At 38.7% G+C, this 21,897-nt stretch overlaps 1 long non-coding RNA gene across 1 annotated transcript; it reads right to left on the minus strand.

Annotated features, from left to right (window-relative positions):
* Positions 1-15,596: 15,596 nt before the first annotated feature.
* Positions 15,597-16,177, minus strand: LOC114820234 (uncharacterized). Its single transcript, XR_003767712.1, has 2 exons — positions 16,118-16,177; positions 15,597-15,793 (listed from the first exon to the last, which is right to left on the minus strand). It is a non-coding gene; the product is annotated as an uncharacterized lncRNA (long non-coding RNA).
* Between the last annotated feature and the right edge of the window lie 5,720 nt (positions 16,178-21,897).

Consider the following 21,897-nt stretch of genomic DNA (forward strand, 5'->3'; position numbering starts at 1 on the left):
CTTGCCCTGGGCCAGGGCCAAGCTTCACTTGTATGTTCACATCGCACAACACGCTCACCTTGGATCCATTTAGGTGCCAGTCATGTCCTAGGTTTCAATAGGCAACTAGGACTCGTATGTGATGTACCTAGCACCAGTCTTCACATGATTGTAGTACTAGAGCGTATATTATGATTACACCCAGTCTTGTACATGTCAGAATCCCTCTGCATGAATTCGTGTCTTAGCATAGATTGATGAGCACTTGATTTTATTGTGCTACGGTTGAGATATTATGATTGGCGAATTTCTAGAATTATTGTTGATTAACATTTGATTTCATACTTATACGTAGTATGATTTTCTGAAAACTATACTTGTTTTATGGCAAGGGGTTAGTATGTTCAAAAAATTATAAACCTTTGTTTTTGCCCACTCACCCTTTTGTTTTTTCGCCCCTCCAGGACTTAGTTAAAGGAATTCTCTGTGGCGTACGAGGGATCTCTGTCGGTTCTGACATTTCCATAAATAAACATAGGAGCCTATTTCCGGTTGTGTAATAAGTACCTTAACTAGATTCGACTACTCTACTTATGTCGTATTGTCATCTATGCTTTGACCACTTATGTTTTATAGGTTATTCCCACTACTACGCACTCTCTTTATTAGCTTAAATAAATGTTAGCTTTGGTTTAAATTTATCCATACTTTTATGCATCACTTTCCTTTTTGGTTACGTCACCTTTTGGTGTCGGCCAACATGCCTTGACTCTGATCAGGATGTGTCACATAACTGATCCCAAGTTGGGACGAAAATTTTTTTATGACTTTAAAGAGGTTTTTCCATTTTAAAGTATAATAACTTTCGATAGATTTTATTGTACATTGACATTGTAAAAATTAAACAATAGGTACATAATATTTCCATAATACAATTAATATTCTCATATGTGTTTTGCTAATCTACCTATAATATATACAAATAATATTCTCACAATATGTGGGTAATCTACCTATAATTTAATTTACCTACATAGTAAACGATAACATAAATTAATTTACCTACTATACCATATATTGTAGGTAAATTATTTTCAAGGAAAAGTTCGATATAAGTCCAATTCTCTAAGCCAATATTAGGAATAATTCATTTTATTAAAATAGGTCTCGTTCTTTGAGTTTATGATTATTTTATTATCAATAATTATCTTTTCAATGATAAAAATTATTATAGGAATTAAATTTCTTCCTAATTGTCTCTTTATTATTTATTCGATATATTTTTCTTCTTCTTTTTGTTATTTCTTCTTCTTCTTCCTCCTCCTCTAAATCCCATTTATATGTTTTATTTTTAATTTATGTAAGCAACATATATTACAAGTTAATTGTATTTATCTACTTATATGACATATTCATTTTTATAATCAACCTGTATCACAAATTTATATGTCTTGCTTGTAGGTATATTATATTTTTGCACCTTTTAGTTAGGTTTTGATATCTCGTTTATAGGTATATTATTCATTCATTTTCTTGAGTTAGGTCGTATGTTCTACAAGTGGATTTATGTTAGTATACTAGTTTTTTGTTGGAAAATATTAGACAGATAAAAAATAATATCAAATATTCAAAATTTAAAAATACAAACAAAAAGATGCATGAAGTTGGAAGATTTTAGTTATCTCTAATATTTAAAAATGTAAAATGAGTATAAAAAATAAAAGTGAAGAAAAGGTATTGGACTAAACCTAATATTATGTTGATTTTCTGGCTCCAAAATTAAAAGAAAATAATTTAATCAAATCTCCAAAAGGCATAGATGTTTAGCATAAAAAATTCAAATTGGAGGCACCTATACCAAAATATCCCACGAACTTATAACATTAATGTCCTTTTTTTCCTTTTTTCTTTTTGCAAAAAAACTCATTAATTCTCCTTTCTAATCCGCATATTTAAGGCTTTTTAGCCAAAATGGTCCCTGAGATTTGCATAACTCCTCACTTTGGTCCCTGAGATTTGAAATCAATAGAAGTAGTTCTTGAGTTTGTCCACCATCAATCATTTTGGTCCTTCTATGAAAAATCTCCATTAAATAAGGCTAAAATGACAAAAAATACATTCTATTTTTGTCAAATTATTTGACCCATTGTTTATTAAATTGAGGGTATTTTTGTCATTTCGGTCCTTATTTAATATAATTTTTATGGAATTATCAAAATGATTGATGGTAGACAACTCAGAGAACACTTCTATTGATTTCATATCTCAGAGACCAAAGTGATGAGTTATTCAAATCTCAGGGACCATTTTGGCTAAAAAGCCCACATTTAATCGTATAGGTCAAAATGTAATCAGGAATATTTTAGGCATCCAAAAAATAAATAAATAAATGTGTACATTGAAACATAATTAAATGAATGTACTTATGTGGGGCTTAATCATTGAAATTTATTCAAGTAAAAAAAAATTATGTCAAGTTTTATATAGAAAAAATTGAGTTTCAAGGGTTATGGTCATTTTTCTTAAAGATTAATGAGAGTTCAATTAAAGGAAAACTAATGAAAATGGCTTCAAAATTTTGTATTCTAATCAAACACCATCTAATAACTTTATCTAATGATAAGGACAAAAAAATAATATTAAATATAAACATGTATGCCCATCCCCCTCCCCCTCCCTCTCCCTCTCCCCCCAAATATAAGAAAAAGTATATGAAAATACACATACATGTAATATTATATATAAATTAGCTAATTGTAACAACGATGACACCTACTTTTAGGCATTTGACAAAGCAAGATAACACAAACACGCGTCTGGTACTATAATCTCGTAATGTATTTTCATGTATATAATAATAATATATATAAAAGTGATATATGTAGATTTCAGCCGTTCCTACTTAAGGCAAAATATAAACATATATACACAGTATAATATCACTAAGTTTCATAAACAATGTAGTAGCGTTAAGTTTCATACACAGTATAGTACCGTTAAGTTTCATAAACATTGTAGTATCGTTAAGTTTCATAAACAGTGTAATACCGTTAAATTTCATAAACAGTGTAGTGTTGTTATGTTACATAAACAGTATAGTAAGTTTCATAAATAGTATGTGTGAGGATGCACGGGTCCTGGGCGTCAGTTTTATTTTTTTTAAACATTAAAATTATGTTTTTTTCATTAAAATTAAGATTTTTTCATTAAAATTTAAGTCTTTTTCATTAAATAAAGTTATAGTATGATTTTTTTTTTAAATAAATTTAGTCCAAATCCTTTTCATGAAAGTTCCCTTTAATTAATCCTAGTTTGAGTTTGAGTGGGTAGAAGAAGGAAAAGATTCCTAGGTTCTAACTATTTTCTCTTGAATTTGAGACCTCATTCTTTAGGAGTTGACAATCTTTTTCCATAGTCAAGTTTAAACTAATTTAACAAAAAAGAAAAAAAAACCTATAGACAGAAAAACCCTCGCTAGGGATAAAAGAGAAATTCTTCATACCCTTTTCGCCGATTCAACACCGATGGCGGCTTCTCATAGCACAAGTGGTGGTTTTGGTCTTAAAAGTAATATTATGTTTGGATGAAGAAATTTTAAAATAATAGAAATTGAAATGACAGGATTTTATTTTTTAGAATTTGTGAATTTTCTTGTTTGGTTAACCTAAAAGAATAATGGAATTGAATACGGAGTTTTTTTTTACGCCGAAATTCTAAATTTCTAGGTTTATGAATCCAAACAGAATTGGTGTATGTCAATTTATAAATTTTGACTTTTATCTAAATTCCAAGTTTTTTTCTCATTCAAACATAATGTAAGGCCTTGTTTTGATGGGCTCATTTTTTTTTTTAGTTTGTATATTTTTTGCAATAATTTCAAAAACTCAGTATAAAGTTACGGTGTTTTGTAGTCTCTATCATGTCATGCTGATTTCTGGTCAATTTGTTTGGTGGTTGAATTAAAGATTTTTTTGTTTGGTTGGTTACACATTATTCTTTGCAAATCATTTTAGCTTAGCAATCGGGCTAGCCTCAAAGGTTAAGTTAGCTAGACTAGTTGTTGGTGCACAAAATCAGCGAGGACTTTGGTACAACAGAAAATGTTAAGTTTGTGACCTTCGCTAGATTGCTCCGGTCGCTAGTGTGGATAAGTATGTAAATGGATAGAGACAGGGAAGCAAACACAAGATGTACGTGGTTCACCTAGATTGGCTACGTCCACAGAGTAGAGGAGGTCTCATTAATTGTGAAGGGTTTACACAAGTACATAGGTTCAAACTCTCCTTTAGTGAGTACAAGTGAATGATTTAGTACAAATGACATTAGGAAATATTGTGAGAGAATGATCTCTATTTATAGAAGAGAGTTTCTAATTTCATTCTTACATTGACACGTGTTGTGTTGTGATTGGCTTCTGATGTTGACACATGTCGCACTATGATTGGCTTCTGATGTTGACACGTGTCGCGTTGTGATTGGCCTCCTGGTTGGAGGGAAACTCTTCTGGGTCATTGACGGTATAACGTTGACCGGTGCTCAGTAGTTTCGGGATTGGTTAAGTATGGTACAAACAGTGCTCCCCTAACTTCCCGAGTGAGGGAAACTCTTCGGTTAGGGACTTGCAAGATCCAAGCTATTGAGTAATCACGAAACTTATAAGTACCGAAGTGTGGTATCATTTTCACTTGCCTTATCCGTCTCATATGTAGATGTGGCATCTTCTCTGGAAGTACTTTTCCTCCATCCAAGGATGGTATCTTTAACTGTTGAAGATGCACAAGGTAATGTATTGATTTCACCTGACGCTTACTTGTAGTTTCAGGCTTGGTCAAGTGCGATACAAATCCTATAGTAGGAGTCCCCCAAGTCGCCGAGCTAAGAGATTTGCCAAAAGAGGTAACAGACAAGGTAAGCAATCAGACTTCCAAGCAAGCAACCTGGATTGGAGGTTCGACTTCGGCTTCCGGTTGATTGTTCTCATTCTCCTTGTGTCGTAAATAGTACCAAGGATAAGGAGAAGCAAATGGAGAAGAGATGATATAAGATACTTTTTCTTTTGAAGAAGTAACTTTCCACAGGCTTATTCTTGAACTGGGCTGGAAGGTTTTCTGGTTTCCTCCAGAGTATAAGGCCGACTTAAGAATTTAAGGGTCAAAACAAGTCCATCAAATCTAGAGTACGTTAAACCCTGATGATATGGGATACTTTTGCTTTTGACAAAGTAGTGGATGTATCAGTAGTGGATGTATTGACACGTGTTCTATTACGCTTATCTCCACATGATTCCTTGTATCCTTCTCACTTGCCTTATCTGTTCCTCAGGCAGATGTGGTATCTTCTCTGGAAGCATAAGATGTTGAAGATGAGTACTTGAGAGCAATGCCAGGTAAATAATCAGGTAAGGGGTTCCAAGCAGTCAGTTCCTGGCTGGAAGCTTGATTCCAAGTGCTGGCTGATTGCTATCTTTCTCCTTGTCTTGCAGGTAAGAACAAGGCCAAAGGAAAAGATAGGGAAAAAGCATGATATGAGATACTCTTGCTTTTAACCTTGATGATATGAGATACTCTTGCTCTGGTGTGGCTTGTTTGCAGAAGTATTATCGAGAGGAAAAGAAGCTGAGTATTTCGAGAGACTTTGCTGAGAGTGCGCTCTCGGATGTGAAGAAAAGTTGAGCATTTTTTTTTATTTGCAGGTTTGCTTGGCTGTGGAGGATAGAGGTCGACATATATAGGAGTCTCCTTAACAACAAGTGGTTATGTTAAGCCCAAAGAAGAGGAGGCCTAGGCAATTTTTTTTTTTTTTTAATTTTTTAATTTTCAAATTTTTTTTTTTTTGAATTTTCGAATTTTCGAATTTTTGAATTTTCAAATTTCCAAGAATATATATATTTTTTAAGCTTTGTAGGTGAAACATTGGTGTTGAAGCTTTGTAGGTGAAGCTTTGAGGTTGAAGCTTTGTTGGGCACCATGAATTGATTTTGCTTCACACTATCTTGATCAAGATAGTGTGAAGCTTTTATAGGTGAAGCTTTTGTGTTGAAGCTTTGTAGGTGAAGCTTTGTAGGTGAAGCTTTGTAGGTGAAGCTTTTGTGGGTCAAGCTTTTGTGGGTCAAGCTTTTGTAGGTCAAGCTTTTGTAGGTCAAGCTTTTGTAGGTGAAGCTTTTATGGGTCAAGCTTTTGTAGGTGAAGCTTCTGTGGGTCAAGCTTTTGTGGGTCAAGCTTTTGTGGGTAAAGCTTTTGTAGGTCAAGCTTTTGTGGGTCAAGAGTGTGTGAAGCTTTTGAGAATTGTGGTTGCCCTCCATTGATGACGCTCTTGTTGGCACCATAAATTGATTTTGCTTCACACTGTCTTGATCAAGAGTGTGTGAAGCTTTTGAGAATTGTGGTTGAACTCCTTTGATGAAACTCTTGTTGGCACCATAAATTGGTTTTACTTCACATTGTCTTGATCAATAGTGTGTAAAGCTTTTGAGAATTGTGGTTGCCCTCCATTGATAAAGCTCTTATTGACACCATAAATTGGTTTTGCTTCACACTGTCTTGATCAAGAGTGTGTGAAGCTTTTGAGAATTGTGGTTGAACTCCTTTGATGAAGCTCTTGTTGGCATCATAAATTGGTTTTGCTTCACACTGTCTTGATCAAGAGTGTGTGAAGCTTTTGAGAATTGTGGTTGCCCTCCATTGATGAATCTCTTATTGACACCATAAATTGGTTTTGCTTCACACTGTCTTGATCAAAAGTGTGTGAAGCTTTTGAGAATTGTGGTTGAACTCCTTTGATGAAGCTCTTGTTGGCTTTTTAAATTGGTTTTGCTTCACACTGTTTTGATCAAGAGTGTGTGAAGCTTTCTACGAGTTGTAGTGTTTGCATTGTTACAGAGGGGAAATGTTTGAAGCAGATGCAAGAGGGCTGAATAGCTTGATCTTCGTATGCCATGCACTGAAGTTGTTGTTGGCTTGCAATAAGACTTTGTTGGTGACTATAACTCTTGTTGGGCATAAGTGATCCCCTAGTTGAGTTGTCAAGCTTCAGGGTTTTTTATTATTTGTGAATGCTAGGAGTTCATATGTACAAGTTGTACCACTCGTCTTCTGGTAGGAGGAATGAATGGTGAGTTGCTTTCATCACTTAGTTGGTGGTACGAAAGTGAGCTCCTTCATCACCTTTCATCATATTTCATCACCTGGTTAGTGGCACAAGGATGAGTTCCTTCTTCCCCTGGTTGGGGGCATGAATGGCAAGTTGCCAAATGATATTAGAGTACGGGTACATTTCATCACCTAGTTGGTGGCATGAAGGAGAGTACGAGTTGTACATTTCATCACCTGGTTGGTGGCATGAATGACAAGTTGCCAAATGATATTAGAGTATGGGTTGTACATTTCATCACCTGATTGGTGGCATAAAAGAGAGTACGGATTGTACATTTCATCACCTGGTTTGTGGCATAAAGATGAGTTCCTTCTTCACCTGGTTGGTGGCATAAGTGGCAAGTTGCCAAATGATATTAGAGTACGGGTTGTACATTTCATCACCTAGTTGATGGCATGAAGGAGAGTACGGGTTGTACATTTCATCACCTGGTTGGTGGCATGAAGATGAGTTCCTTCTTCACCTGGTTGGTGGCATAAGTGGCAAGTTGCCAAATGATATTAGAGTACGGGTTGTACATTTCATCACCTGGTTGGTGGCATGAAGGAGAGTACGGGTTGTACATTTCATCACCTGGTTGGTGGCATGAAAATGAGTTCCTTCTTCACATTTCATCACCTGGTTGGTGAGAATAAGGGCAAGGTGTCTAGGCACATTGTAGCAAGTGTCAAATGACACAAAGTATGTTAAACCCTTTCAAAGCACAGTTGGCTTATGTATGAATGTGTTGGAATGTATGATTGAACGAATATACTGTGAAGCTGTTCATTTATTTGTGTAGTCTTGTTAACATATACTTAGACTTTGTTTCATGCTGGAAGCATTCATGTTGAAGCTTTGAAACCGAGTGTTTCATTGCTAGGAATGTAAGATGATTAGGACCGAGTTGTCTAAATCACCTCTTTATTGAATTCATGCCAAATAATCTTCGTTACATAGGATGTCGAACGGCGGAAGCTTAACACTTGTACAATGTGAGTTTACTTGAAATAGTACTTCAAGTGATCAGCGTTCCATGGATGGCCAAGGGTCTTGCCATTGGAGCTTCTAAGCTTATAGAAGCCAGGGCGACTGATGCCAACAACTTCAAACGGTCCATCCCAGTTTGGACTAAGTGTTCCTTCACTCGGGACTCTGTCGCAAAGTAATCTTTTGTTCAACACCCAGTCCCCTACTTTGAAAGAATGAGGTTTCACCCTTGAGTCATAGTAGTTGAAGATGCGCTGCTTGTAGGCGACATTCTTTAAGTGAGCCTAGTTTCTGTGTTCCTTGACTAGATCTAAGTTGAAGGTAAGTTGTTTGTCATTTTCGCTTTCCACGTAGTTCTGGACTCAGAACGTTGCTTGCTCAAGCTCAACTGGGACAACTGCCTCTGTACTAAAGGCAAGTGAGAATAGGGTTTCTCCTGTTGATGTCCAATACGAAATGTGGTATGACCAAAGAACTTGGGGTACAAATTCTGGCCAACAACCTTTAGCCTTGTCCAAGCTGGTTTTCAAAGTTCGCTTGATTATTTTGTTGATAGCTTCAACTTGTCCATTAGACTGGGGATGAGCTGGGGAGGCAAAACATAAGTTGATGTTGAACTTAGAGCAGAACATCCTAAACTTATTATTGTCTAACTGTTGCCTGTTGTCAGTGACTATCGCATTGGGAATGCCGAATCTGCAAAAGATGTTCTTCCATACGAAATCTTCTATTTTTGCCTCAGTAATGGTTGCCAAGAGTTCTACTTCGGCCCACTTTGTGAAGTAGTCAACTGCAACGATTGCATAGCGAACTTTGCCCTTCCCTGGAGGCATTGGGCCTATCAAATTAAGGGCTGATCATAGGAGTGAGCGGCTCGGAAGGGGAGTGAGGAATAGTTGCGTAGCGCTGACACTTATCACATGAGCGGGATATTCTGAAGGCATCTTGGTGGAATGTTGGCCAGTAATATCCTTGGCGAAAAGCCTTGTGTGCTAGGGATCAAGATCCAGCATGATCTCCGCAGACTCCTTCATGTATTTCCCGAAGGACAGTTTCTGCCTTTGCGGGCATAAGGCATCTTAGGTATGGTAAGTTAAAACCCCGCTTGTAGAGTTGGTCATTGATAATCAAGTAACGAGTAGCCTTGTATCGAATTTGCTTAGCTTGGACTTTGTCATTTGGAAGGGTGCCATGAGTAAGGAATCTATAAATCGGGGTAATCCAACTATCCCCCTGTTGTAAGTTGCACATTTCCGCAGCCATGATGCTTGGTGCTGCCAACAATTCGACCTGAATTTTTCTCCCAATCTTATCTTCCACCGCTGAGGCGAGGCGAGCCAAAGCATCTGCATGACTGTTTGCCGCCCGAGGAATTTGGGTGATCTGGTAGTGGAAGTGCTTGAGCAACAATTGTGTTTGTGCCAGATATGCTGCCATAGAGCTATCGTTAGCGTCAAAGTTGTTGGTCACCTGGTTAACCACCAATTAGGAGTCGCTGAAGATATCAATTCGTTTAATCCCAAGGTGTTTGGCCAAACGTAAGCCTGCTAGGAGGGCTTCATATTCGGCTTCATTGTTCGAGGCCTTGAATTTGAAACGAAGAACATACACCATTGCCACTTTTTCAAGGGTCGTAAGGACTAATCCTGTTCCACAACCCTGTTGGTTGGACGAGCATCAACATATAGGCTTCATGATGGGGTTGTTGGTTCTGTTTTTTGAGCTTCCGAGGGTAATGAAACCACTTCTTTAGGCGTAGAAACAATGTCAACAGGATATGTAAAGTCGGCGATGAAGTCTGCCACTGCTTGGCCCTTCTCAGCTGGATTTGGTTGGTAGGAGATGTTAAACTCACCCAATGCTATCGCCCATTTGATCATTCGCCCGGAAGTGTCAGCACTTTGAAGTATCTATTGAAGAGGATGATTGGTAAACACGATGATGGAGTGTGCTTGGAAGTAAGGGCGAAGTTTTCGAGCAGACATGACCAATGCTAGAGCCAATTTCTCAATGTTGGAGTATCGTGTCTCCGCATCTTGTAAGGCCTTACTAGCGTAGTAGACAGGCCGTTCGACATTACCATCATTTCGAATGAGAATGGAACTTACTGCTGAAGTCGATACCGACAGATAGATAATAAGAGTGTTACCAACCTCAGGTTTGGAGAGCATAAGGGCTTTACTCATGTAGTCTTTGAGGTTCTTGAATGCCTCAGCACATTCATCAGTCCATGTAATGTACTTCTTACTTCCCTTAAGTGCTTTGAAGAAAGAAGCACATCTGCCTGTGGCCTTAAAGATGAACCTAGTTAAGGCTGCCACCTTGCCAGTAAGGCTTTGGATGTCTTTTGAAGTTACCGGTTCCTTCATGTTGAGGATTTCTTAGATCTTCTTAGAATTAGCCTCAATGCCTCGTTGGCTTATCATGAAGCTTAAGAATTTGCCAGAGCCTACGCCGAATGCACATTTGTTGGGTTCAACCTCATTCGATACCTTTTCAGAATGGTGAAAGTTTCAGATAAGTTGGTGATGTGTTGGTCAGCATGTTTGCTCTTAACTAGCATATCATCAACGTAAACTTCCATGCTCTTCCCAATCTGTTCGATGAACATTGAATTGACCAGTCTTTGATAAGTCGCTCATGCATTCTTAAGGCCGAAGGGCATGACTTTATAGCAATATAGTCCCCTGTCAGTAGTGAAGGCTGTGTGTTCTTGGTCCGGAAGGTTCATGAAGATTTGGTTGTATCCTGAGTAAGCATCCATGAAGCTCAGGAGTTCACACCCTACTGTAGAGTCTATAAGTCTGTATATGAGAGGAAGAGGAAAGCTATTATTCAGGCATCCTTTGTTTAGGTCGGTGTAATCGACACACATTCTCCACAAGACCTTTTGAAGCAGGAGACTTTCCTTAGTCGGATTCTTCTTAACAAGGACAACATTTGCTACCCACATTGGATAATTAACTTCGCTGACGAAGCCTATGCCTTTGAGTTTTTCAACTTCTGCCATCATTGCCTTGTACCGTTCAGCATCATAAGATTTTCGCTTCTGTCTGACTGGCTTGGTCTTGGGGTCAATACTTAAGCGATGACAGATGATATCGGGAGAAATGCCTGGCATATCCTCGTATGACCAGGCGAAGACCTTAGTGTTTTCTTGCAAAAAAGAGATCAATGCCAACCGAATGGGTGGTAACAAGGTGGTACCAATCTTCACCATGCGATCCGAATAATCTTTTGAGATAGAGACCTTATCCAACTCTTCAACGGGTTGTGCTTGCTGGGTGAAAAAGTCATCTCGAGGATCGTCGGGGTTGACTGTTGCCACCATGAAAATCCAAGTTGGCTTTGTCTAGGCTGGTCTTTATGACTTGGTCATGTATAGAAAGGGTTTCCTTGGGCACAGACAGGTGTTGTTGCTTTACCGAAGTGTTGTAACATGATCGTGCACTAAGTTGATCTCCTCTGATGTAACCATTGCCATAGGGGGTTGGAAATTTCATCAACAACATATGTATGGATACCATGGCCTTGAGATCATTGATGCCTGTGCGTCCCTAGATGACATTGTATGCTGTTGGGCAATCAACCACCAAGAAGTTAGTGGTAATGGTAGCTGTGTAAGGGCATGTACCAATGGTGAAAGGTAAGTGTATGCTCCCCAAAGGTTGCACGATATCACCGAAAAAGCTTATCAGAGGGGAAATCGAGCGATCGAGCAAGTGTTCAGCTACATTAAGTGCCCTGAAAGCTTCGGTAAACATGATATTGACCGAAGCCCCCGTGTCTTCCAGGATTCGTCATACTTCAAAGTTGGCTATGTGAGCTTCCACGATTAGTGAGTCGTTATGAGGGTAGATGATACCTCTTTCTTCCTCAGGGTAAAAACATATTGGATCCTAGTTAGGCTTTTGATGCTTGCTTCCCCTGATGTCTTCCACGTGAAACACTTGGTGGCCAGACCTTAAAACTTGTTCACTATTTTTCATGGCCTTATTGGAAGATTTAGATATGGGTGTGCCACCACTTATGGAATATATCAGATTCACCTAGCGTTGGTTACGGTTACCCCTTGGAGGGTGAAGGAGGAATTGATCAATTTTTCCTTCACGTGCCAAAGCTTCAATATGATCACGAAGGGTGATACACTTCTCGCCGTCATGACCGTTATACTCGTGGTAGCAACAAAACGTGCCCGTGTTCTTCGTGGACTTGTAATCCGGGTGCCTCGGCTTTGGCTTCGGTATTAGGTGTGCTATGGTGGGGTAAATGGCCATGCATGTGGCGTTCAAAGGTGTGTATGTCTCATACCTCGAGGTAAAGGCTGTCCTGACACGTGCTTGACCCATTGTGTTGACTGCCTGGAATCGGGGATTATCGTGGTGATACCCTTGGTTATCGCGGTAGTGTCCCTTACTCCTTTTACTAAAATGAGACCAGTGAGGATGGAAATCTTTCCTTTTGCCCTGAGATTGATATGTCTGTTGACTTGGCAAAGTATTAAGTAAGGTAAGAGGAGGCACCGCTGCCCTTTGAAAGGTTGAGGTATTCTCATTTGGTTGGATCTGGCTTCCACTCCCTACTTGCTGATAAGGGGTGGATGTGGGGGGTCTCCTTTGATATATCCTTGCCTCGGCGGAGGCATGGTTGTAAGCCTGTGCCATCACCTCAGAGTAAGTCTTCCAAGTGTTGGCATTGATTATGTACTTGAAGAAACAATCACGTAGGCTTGCCGTGAAGGCCTTAATGGCGGTCTTGTCATCTGCCTCAACGTAGCGAGAATACTCATAGCTGAAGTGACCGGCATACTTTCGTAGTGACTCGTCCGGCTTCTGGTAAATAATGTACAAGTCATCTGCAGAACGTAAACGATCGGTCTGGAAAATGTGTTGAGAAACAAACAGTTTCCTCAATTCCTCAAATGAGTCTATCGTCTCAGGTGGAAGACAGCAATACCAGTTTAGAGCTCCGCCAGAGAGGGTGGAGGGGAAGAGAAGACATCACTCTTCGTCGGTGTGCATCTGGTATGCCATGGTGGACTCAAAGAGGTTAAGGTGTTCAATCGGGTCCTCTTTTCCAGTATAGAGTTGCAATCCAAGCTTCTGCTTTGTCTTTGCCTGAAGGGGGCTGTCGAGGATCCTCCTTGTAAGAGGGCCAGGCCTAGGTTGGTTCCAATCAGGTATCTCAGCTTGTCGTTCGACTTTCAACTTGTTTACTTCCTTAAGAAGCTGTAGGACAAGAGGGTCCTGAGTGGAGTTATGTACCACTGGAGCTTTCTTTCGTAAATCTCCATCTCCTCTTGGAAGTAGGAAGGTTTGATTAAGAGCATGTGATTTTTCACTGGACTCGCCGTACTGACTTTCAAGGTATGTCTGTCGAAACATCTCTAAGTCCCCTATACCTTCGTGTTTCTCTAGAACTTGTTGTCCCTTCCCCAAATTGGTAGCCGACCTGGGACGTGGGAGGGGACCGAGTCTTTCAGAAACCCTTAGGTCATTGATCTTCGAGCTTATGTGGAGGCGATTCTCTCGACGTTGCTTTAGGAAGTCTCGGTAATCACGATAAACGGCTTTCGATCCTTCCAACCTTTCTGCAAGAAGGTGTCTTCATCCACTTCTCCTACTTCGGGTCGAAGCAGCTGGGTTGAGAGAAGTCTCATGTTGATCAATGTTTTGATGATTGGCTTGCTCCTTATCAGGGATACCCATGTCGAAGGAATGTGACCCTCCTTGTTAAGAGGCATCCAGATGATGGTTGATGTCCACAGGGGTAACGAGTTCGCGTGTTTGAGTACGCCTAGTTTCGTGGAGCATCTCAAAGAGCTTCTCATACTGCTCCTAGAGAACCTCATTCTTCATTGCTATCTTGTTGTTTTGAGATTCTAGCTCATCGACTTTAGCTTGAAGAGCAACCCTTTTTCCTTCATTCTTTCATTGTTTCGCACTAGGTGCAAGAGGGGTGTCATTCTGTGTGTTGTGGCTTCCTTCCCTCCCCATGTTGGAGAGGGATGCATGGTCAAAAGAGAGTGTACGAATGGTGGAAACCAGCTTAACAAAGCTGAAGAGAGTGAGAATAAGTGTCGTTCCCACAGACGGCGCCAAATGTTGATGCACAAAATCAGCGAGGACTTTGGTACAACAGAAAATGTTAAGTTTGTGACCTTCGCTAGATTGCTCCGGTCGTTAGTGTGGATAAGTATGTAAATGGATAGAGACAGGGAAACAAACACAAGATGTACGTGGTTCACCCAGATTGGCTACGTCCACGGAGTAGAGGAGTTCTGATTAATTGTGAAGGGTTTACACAAGTACATAGGTTCAAGCCCTCCTTTAGTGAATACAAGTGAATGATTTAGTACAAATGACATTAGGAAATATTGTGAGAGAATGATCTCTATTTATAGAAGAGAGTTTCTAGTTTCATTCTGACATTGACACGTGTCGTGTTGTGATTGACTTCTGATGTTGACACGTGTCGCGCTATGATTGGCTTCTGATGTCGACATGTGTCATGCTGTGATTGGCCTCCTGGTTGGAGGGAAACTCTTCTAGGTCATTGACGGTATAACGTTGACCGATGCTCAGTAGTTTCGGGATTGGTCAAGTATAGTACAAACACTAGTCATTGAAAAAGATTACTCATATTTGGGGTCATGTTTGCTCTTAGTTTGCAACTAGAAAGTTTTGCCCACACGTTGCTGCGGGATTAAAAATTGAGTTAAAAATTATGTTAAAATGTATGAAGGTTTGTGTGACAGAAGATTAATGCTATTTGTGTTCACAATGCTAAGTAAATTTTCACATATGAAATATTTTATTGATACAATTTAATCAGAAAATGTTTGCAGCCTTCTTCTTTGCATCAGTGGTTTTGCTCCTTTCAAAATTTAAAAATAAAATCAACCAACCATTACTATTATGCTTCTTACTGTAATCAAGTTTCATGATTCTAAATAAAACCAGAGGAACATATAAACACAAAAAGAATACAGTAAAAATATATAGTTTAAGAGTATACTGCATCTTTGAATACTAAAAGTAAGAATATAGAGAGGAATTTCAGTATAGAAAATTAAAAATACACCTGCTAAGTAAAAGCTACAATCCTAAGATGCATTCAGAACAAATTTGATGTTTTTACATTGTATATCAACGTTTAAAAGCTGTGCAACAAAAAATAAAACAAAATTTCACAAATTATTGAAATAAAATTCAGCAACCAATTCCCTAAGGTATCGTTTGGTACGTGGGACGGGACGGAACGGAGTGGAACGGGGCGTTCCATCCCATGTTTGGAGCGCCTAAAACCGAAAGAGTGAGAATAGTGTACCACGTCGATGTTCGAGCCATTATATAGAGCTTCAGTCACTGATTGTGCCTACTCGGCTAAAACATCTTGAAGAGAAAAGTACACATTTTCCTGAGAAGTGAATTTGACATCCGAAATTGGAATTTCAAAACCCATCACAGAAGCAGCATATGAAAACAAAGAAGAAATCTAGTGAAAGTTATTTTTTGATCATTAGTATTATAACAACCAAAGCAATTTCCAACTTCAACATTGAAAATGAAAACCTACAAAGTTTATATCAATTACATCATAGTGATGCTTACATTTTGTACCACTACTAATGAATCTTAATACATACTCCATTTCAAGGTCCTCATTAACACTTGATCTCTTTTATGCCCAGCTGTTGAGAAAAAAATAAACGCAAAACTTGTAACACTATTTGAACAAAAAGAGACTTCTTAATCAAAGAAAGCTTCAATTTCATGTAATTATTTTGTTAAAAATGCAATATTGGAACTTGCATTTGGTTCAAAGAAGTAAGATAAATTGATAAAGCAAAGGGAAACTAAAAGCATAGTCTTGACCGATCCATTCAGGTTTAAAAAGACAAAACAAAGAACATTTTTAAGCATCCAAATAGTCATTAAACAAACAATAGACAATCTCATAATAAGATCACATTTAAAAGATAAGTAATAAGTAAAAAAAAAAATAGTGGTTTTACCTATACTCCATGTGAGAAAAAAAGAGTGGTCCAATTAATTCAAGTTCAAGGGATCAAATCTGCAACCAAAAACACAACAGCAAAGATCATTCTCAAAGAGTATAACACACTCAAATATACAAAACCCTCATAAACCTTCCATTTGCCTGTCCAAATTTGACACCACACTTGCAAACGTACGACCAACAAACTACTGATTGATAATGTAACAAATTATATAAGGTGTTGTAAAATCGACTGTGGGTGCAGTGGAATAAATGAAACAAGACACAAAATTTACGAGGTTCCTCTACAGTCAGTGTGACTGGAGTACGTCCTCGGGGCAGCAGTGGTGCTTTCATTATAATTTGAAATAATAGGAGTACAAAGATAACTCTCTCTATTCTCTTCTCTCATCTTCCTCTATTCTCTCTCTTCCTCTTCCTTCTCTCTCTTCCTCTTCCTTCCTTCCTCTCTTTCTTTCCCGTGAACTCCCCTCACTTCATTCCTCTTCTTCCTTTATATAAACAAAAGAAAGCACTATTCACTTTACAAATTTTCCACAAATGAATAGTGAAAATACTGTGCATAAATAGTAACAAACTATTCATGTGGACCATCCACACACTATTTACAACACTCCCCCTTGGATGGCCACAAGTCTTCGATTGACTCGTTAAAACCTTGATCTGTCTTGGATGCTCCCCCTGATGAGTATCTCCCCCTGATTTCAAATCATTTAGGTTGATCTTTGATCGTTCTGATTTAGTCTCTTAGTAAGAAGAGTTGCTGAAAGAGTTGCTTTACTTGTTGTTAACTTTCCACAGGCTTTTTCTTGAACTGGGTTGTAGGACTTTCTGCTAGACTAGCATCCAAAGGTCTGAATTTACTCCTTTTATCTGGAGCGGAATTTGATTCAAGAGTAGTGAACACTTGATATTGAATCGGACTTGTGATTTCTTCAAGGACCTTCGAGCCTTGATCTTGAATGAAATTGGACCATGAGGAGCTTCATGTGGCAAGTGATCTTCAGTTTTGTCAGGGATGAATCAGCACGCGTTTGTTGCGCTTGTCTCCACATGCTTCAATGTATCATTTTCACTTTCCTTACTTGCTCCCCTTGCTTAAGTAGTATTTTCCCTGCTTTTCCCCCATGCATGTGTGGCATCTTCTCCGGCAGTATTTGCCCTCTGATGCCGGAGTGGAGTGCAACCCTTGCATTTGGATGGTTCATCACTTCTTGGTGACTGGAGACCCAGCTCCAACCGTTGAAGATGACTACTCGAGAGCAACACTAGGTAAGTAATCAGGAAAGGTTCCAGGCAGTCGGTTCCTTACGGGGAGTTTGAGTGGAGGTTCCGACATATTGCTTTCTTTATCCTTGTTTTCGCAGGCAAGAACAAGGACAAAGGAAAAGACAGGGAGATTGCATGATATGAGATAATCTTGCTCTGGTCCCTGAAGATATGTGATAATCTTGCTCTGGTGTGACATGTTTGAAGAGGTATTCTCGGAGAGGAAGAAAACTGAGTATTTCGAGATGCTATGTTGAAGATGCATTCTCGGAGATGAGGAAGAGTTAGGTATTCTTGCAGTGTTGCGGGTCTGCCTTGTTATGGAGAACAGAGGTCGACATATATAGAGATTTCTCAATAGCAAGTGGTGGTGCTGTGCTTTTACTCTTGTCAGCAACTGTGGTGTAAATAGAACAGTAAGATTTACGCGTTTTCAACTTTGTCAGAGATCTTTGACAAAGTTGCACGCGATATCTGAAAAAGCTAGGATTACGTCTGAAAAATGCCAACAAACTTTATTCAGGAAAATCTGGCTTTTGAAATTCGGAGAGCGGTGCCTCTTCGATCTTTGAACGAGTGGCTCTGCTGCCTCTTCTTTTATAGAGACATCAATTGTGTTCAAGAGTATGCTCAGAAAGTTGCTGCCTGTAGAAATTTCCTCTATCTTGCACTTCTGAAATTTTATTTGACCTCTGTTTTTCCTTCACCATTTCTGAAAAATGACTTGCCCATCTAACATTTGCTTAGATTTGAGTCTTAGGAGTGATACAGACGAGCAGCGTCATGATAATATATGGCGCCCTTCCTTCTTATCTTCTAATGGTCCTCTTACGGTTGGTGACTCTGTGATGAAGAATAACATAACCGCTACTGTGGTAGCTAGGAATCTTCTCACTCCAAGGGATAACAAGATCCTTTCAGAACGGTCTGAAGAGTCGGCCGTTCAAGACTCCTTGGCTCTCAGTGTTCAGTGTGCTGGCTCTGTGTCCAATATGGGCCAACGCCTACTTGCTCAAACTCGCCAAGTTGAATCATTAATGGCGGAGGTGGCAAGTCTTAAACAAGAGATCAGAGGGCTCAAGCACGAGAATAGGGTGTTACACGTGCTTGCAAATAATTACTCTACGAGCATGAAAAGAAAGCTCGTCCAACTGCAGGAATCCGAAAGTCGGATTCAAAGTGATCACCAGAGGTTCGTTGCTAGATTCCGAAAGCAACTGATGCCTTCCCCTTCTGGTGTTTTGCTAAGTACTGGGGTGCCACATGATCAATCTCCAGTGCCTCCCCCTTCTGGGGTACTTCCGAGTACTGAGGCTTCACATGAGCAACCTTTGTGAAGGCTCCATCCTGTTTGTTTGTTTTAACTCATGTGTATGTATATATCTGTAATTTCTTGGAGATATTAATAAATAAGCTTTATTTCATTCAATGTATTGTGCCAAATACAATAAAGCATATACTTCACTAAGATGTGGTACTTCTGGACCAAGTATTAATTTATCTTTACCCTCACGAAGATAAATGATTATTCTTAGTGTCTTCATCATATGAGTATTTAACTCATAATCTTCAATCCATATGGTTCTTTTAATATCATAAATATCATGGATAAGATTCGTGTTGGTAGATTGTTCAATCTACAGCTCGAGACAATAATTCCTTCAACACTTTATAATTTTTCTAGACTCTTCAGGAGTCCCAATTTAATATCATCAACTCTTCAAGAGTTCTAATTTAATGTCATTGACTCTTGCAAGAGATTTTAGTATGTTGCAACAATATCATAATGATAGTACTCACTAAGGCAATTTATATCATCCATTGGTATTGAGTACATATTTTATGTTTTACCCTTCAGAGGCTTACTTCAAGCAATTTTGAATCCTTCAAGGGTTTTCTACACTTCATGACACATTTTCCTTTGGAATTTATACAGAGCAATTTGCTCCCATGTATACTTGAGGGATTTACTTATGGAGATATAATGTGGGCGACTCACAACCCTTCGTATATAATTCTCCATTTATATGAACTCGTTTACAACCTTGTGTCATATCATGTGAGTGTATTTCACTGTATTACAAATGCCCAATGTAACCTTCTTGGTTCAACATCTTTTGGCTATTTGTATTACATTCAAATATATAGGTCCATTTTCCCACGTTCTTACAAAATTGTAATGGAATTGCCTTTCTCCATCTTTGTTTTTCGTTGAAAAGAACGAGACTCAATATCAACACAGCTCATTGATGATTTTTAGTAGCTACTTGTAAAAACCAAAATTACCATTGGTTATCATCAATCCGTGATCCCATATTCTCATGTGCATGCGCATGCATAAAAGCCTTTTATTTCTTTGGATATCCATTGCCTCTTCAAGGGCATGACGCTATCTCTTCCAGGATAGTCATAATTTAGAGAATGTGGATCATAACCTCCTCTTGAGCGTTATAGAGTTTGGATTTTAATCTCCACTTCCGGGAGTTGAGTCATTGGAACCTATATGTCTATTATGCTCTATGTATAAGACATCAACATTCCCATGTCTGTGGATTGTCCTATCTGGGACGTGTATCCATGCGGCGACTGTCATGCTTCTGGCATGCAACAGTTATGCTTCGGGAATGCAATAGTTCAGTAGTGCCATATTATTCTTCTTTTGAATAACTGAACCTTTTGAGTCTAAAAATCTGCCACGCTTCAGGCGTTCAACAGATAAATCATTTACTGTCTCATTATTTTATCCAACAGAGACATCAATTCTTGTAGACACATTTGCAGTAAGTATATATGATTTCATCACTTTCGTTGCATCATTCAATTATTCATATTTCATTTTCTCATTGATTGCTTCGTGAATCAAAATAAAATAAATTCTCTTCGTTCTTCTGGAACGATCCTTTCTCGTCATTCTTCTGGAATGATATTTTCTCATTGTTCTTTTGGAACGATATTTTCTCCCCCTAACAGCGGAAAAATTGTCTTATCAAAATGACAGTCCGCAAACCAAGCGGTAAATATATCCCCAGTCAAGGGTTCCAAATATTGAATGATAGATGGTGTTCAACATCAATGCCTAATCTACGATGATGCCTCATTTCAGTACGTTGTGGCAGTCTTACAGGCACATAGACAACACAACAAAAAACTCGTGAAAGTATAATGCTTGGCTGGTTCCCAAACACGAGTTGTACTGAGAAGTATTGATGGTTAGTAACATGTCTCAATCGAATTAACAATGCATCATGTAAAGTTTACATGTTCCCATGTAGAAAATTGGCAATTTCATTTTCATGAGCAGAGCGTTGGTAATTGATTTCACCCACTTAATAAATGCTTCTGCTAAACCATTTTAAGTATGGACATGAGGAACTTCTGTTCCTTGTTTAATAGTCTGTGAACTGAGACTCTTATGTCCTTTATTATAGTTAAGTTGAGGCACTGCGGCACTTTAAACTTACGGTACTCATCAAGGAATTTCATGTCCTGATCTTCAGGATCAAAGGACTTCATGCCTGATTTTTTTGTATGATGGAACTTCGGGTCCAATCATTTTATATGATGAGGATCAAGAAACTGCAGGTTCTGATCTGATCAAGGAACTTTGGGTCTTATATATACTCATTGTAACAAAAGATAAGTACAATAAATAAATTAAAGCAATAGGCGGTAATTCCAGCCATAATGAATAAATTGCATTTAAATAAATAAAGCTTGTGACAAGGGCTTTAATCCAGCACCATTAAAACTTAAAGCAATAGGCGGTAAAACCGTCCATGGTAAATAAATTGCTTTAAAGTAAATAAAGCTTGTGACAAGGGCTTTGATTCAGCACCATTCACATAAATATCAAAGCTTTAAAACAAAGGGTAATAATTCTACCCACTGTAAATAAATTGCTTTAAATAAATAGAACTTGTGAAAGTGTTTTAAGCCAACACCATTCACATAAATAAATATATACATAATTTCTTCTTTCTTTTCAGATGGTGTAACACCATCCAAAAACCTTTACCTTTATTTTATTTTATTATTTTCTTATTCAATCACATTCTACAACATTCCAAAAACTTTTGGTTTTATTTCTTTTATTTTACATGGTGCAACGCACCTTTCTAAATCATTGGCCCCATTTCCCCTTTTCTTTGTCTGTCTCTACCAGTCTCGAAACTCAGTATCAGCTGGATTGTTGTGGAGGTCACACAAAACCAATTCAATCCAAAAAGGCTACCAGATACTGGCGTTGTTCTCGCATAGCCCAAAGAACATGGCATCGCAAAGCAAGAATCTCTCCACAGAGACATAGATGACAGTGAGGTTGACGGAGGCACAAGAGAGGGAGGCCGGTGTGGAGTCAGTCATGCCATCACCATCTCAGACAACTGAGGATTCATGGAGGTCCACGAGATTCATTGAGAACGACACGATCTGGGTTTCCAAGTTTGATGAGATTCTTCTGGATCTCTGGAAACCAGTTGCCAGGTACGAGTTTTCTTATCTCGTGAC

The sequence above is a fragment of the Malus domestica genome, chromosome 12 (assembly GCF_042453785.1).
Source record: "Malus domestica chromosome 12, GDT2T_hap1".
Classification (NCBI taxonomy): domain Eukaryota; kingdom Viridiplantae; phylum Streptophyta; class Magnoliopsida; order Rosales; family Rosaceae; genus Malus; species Malus domestica.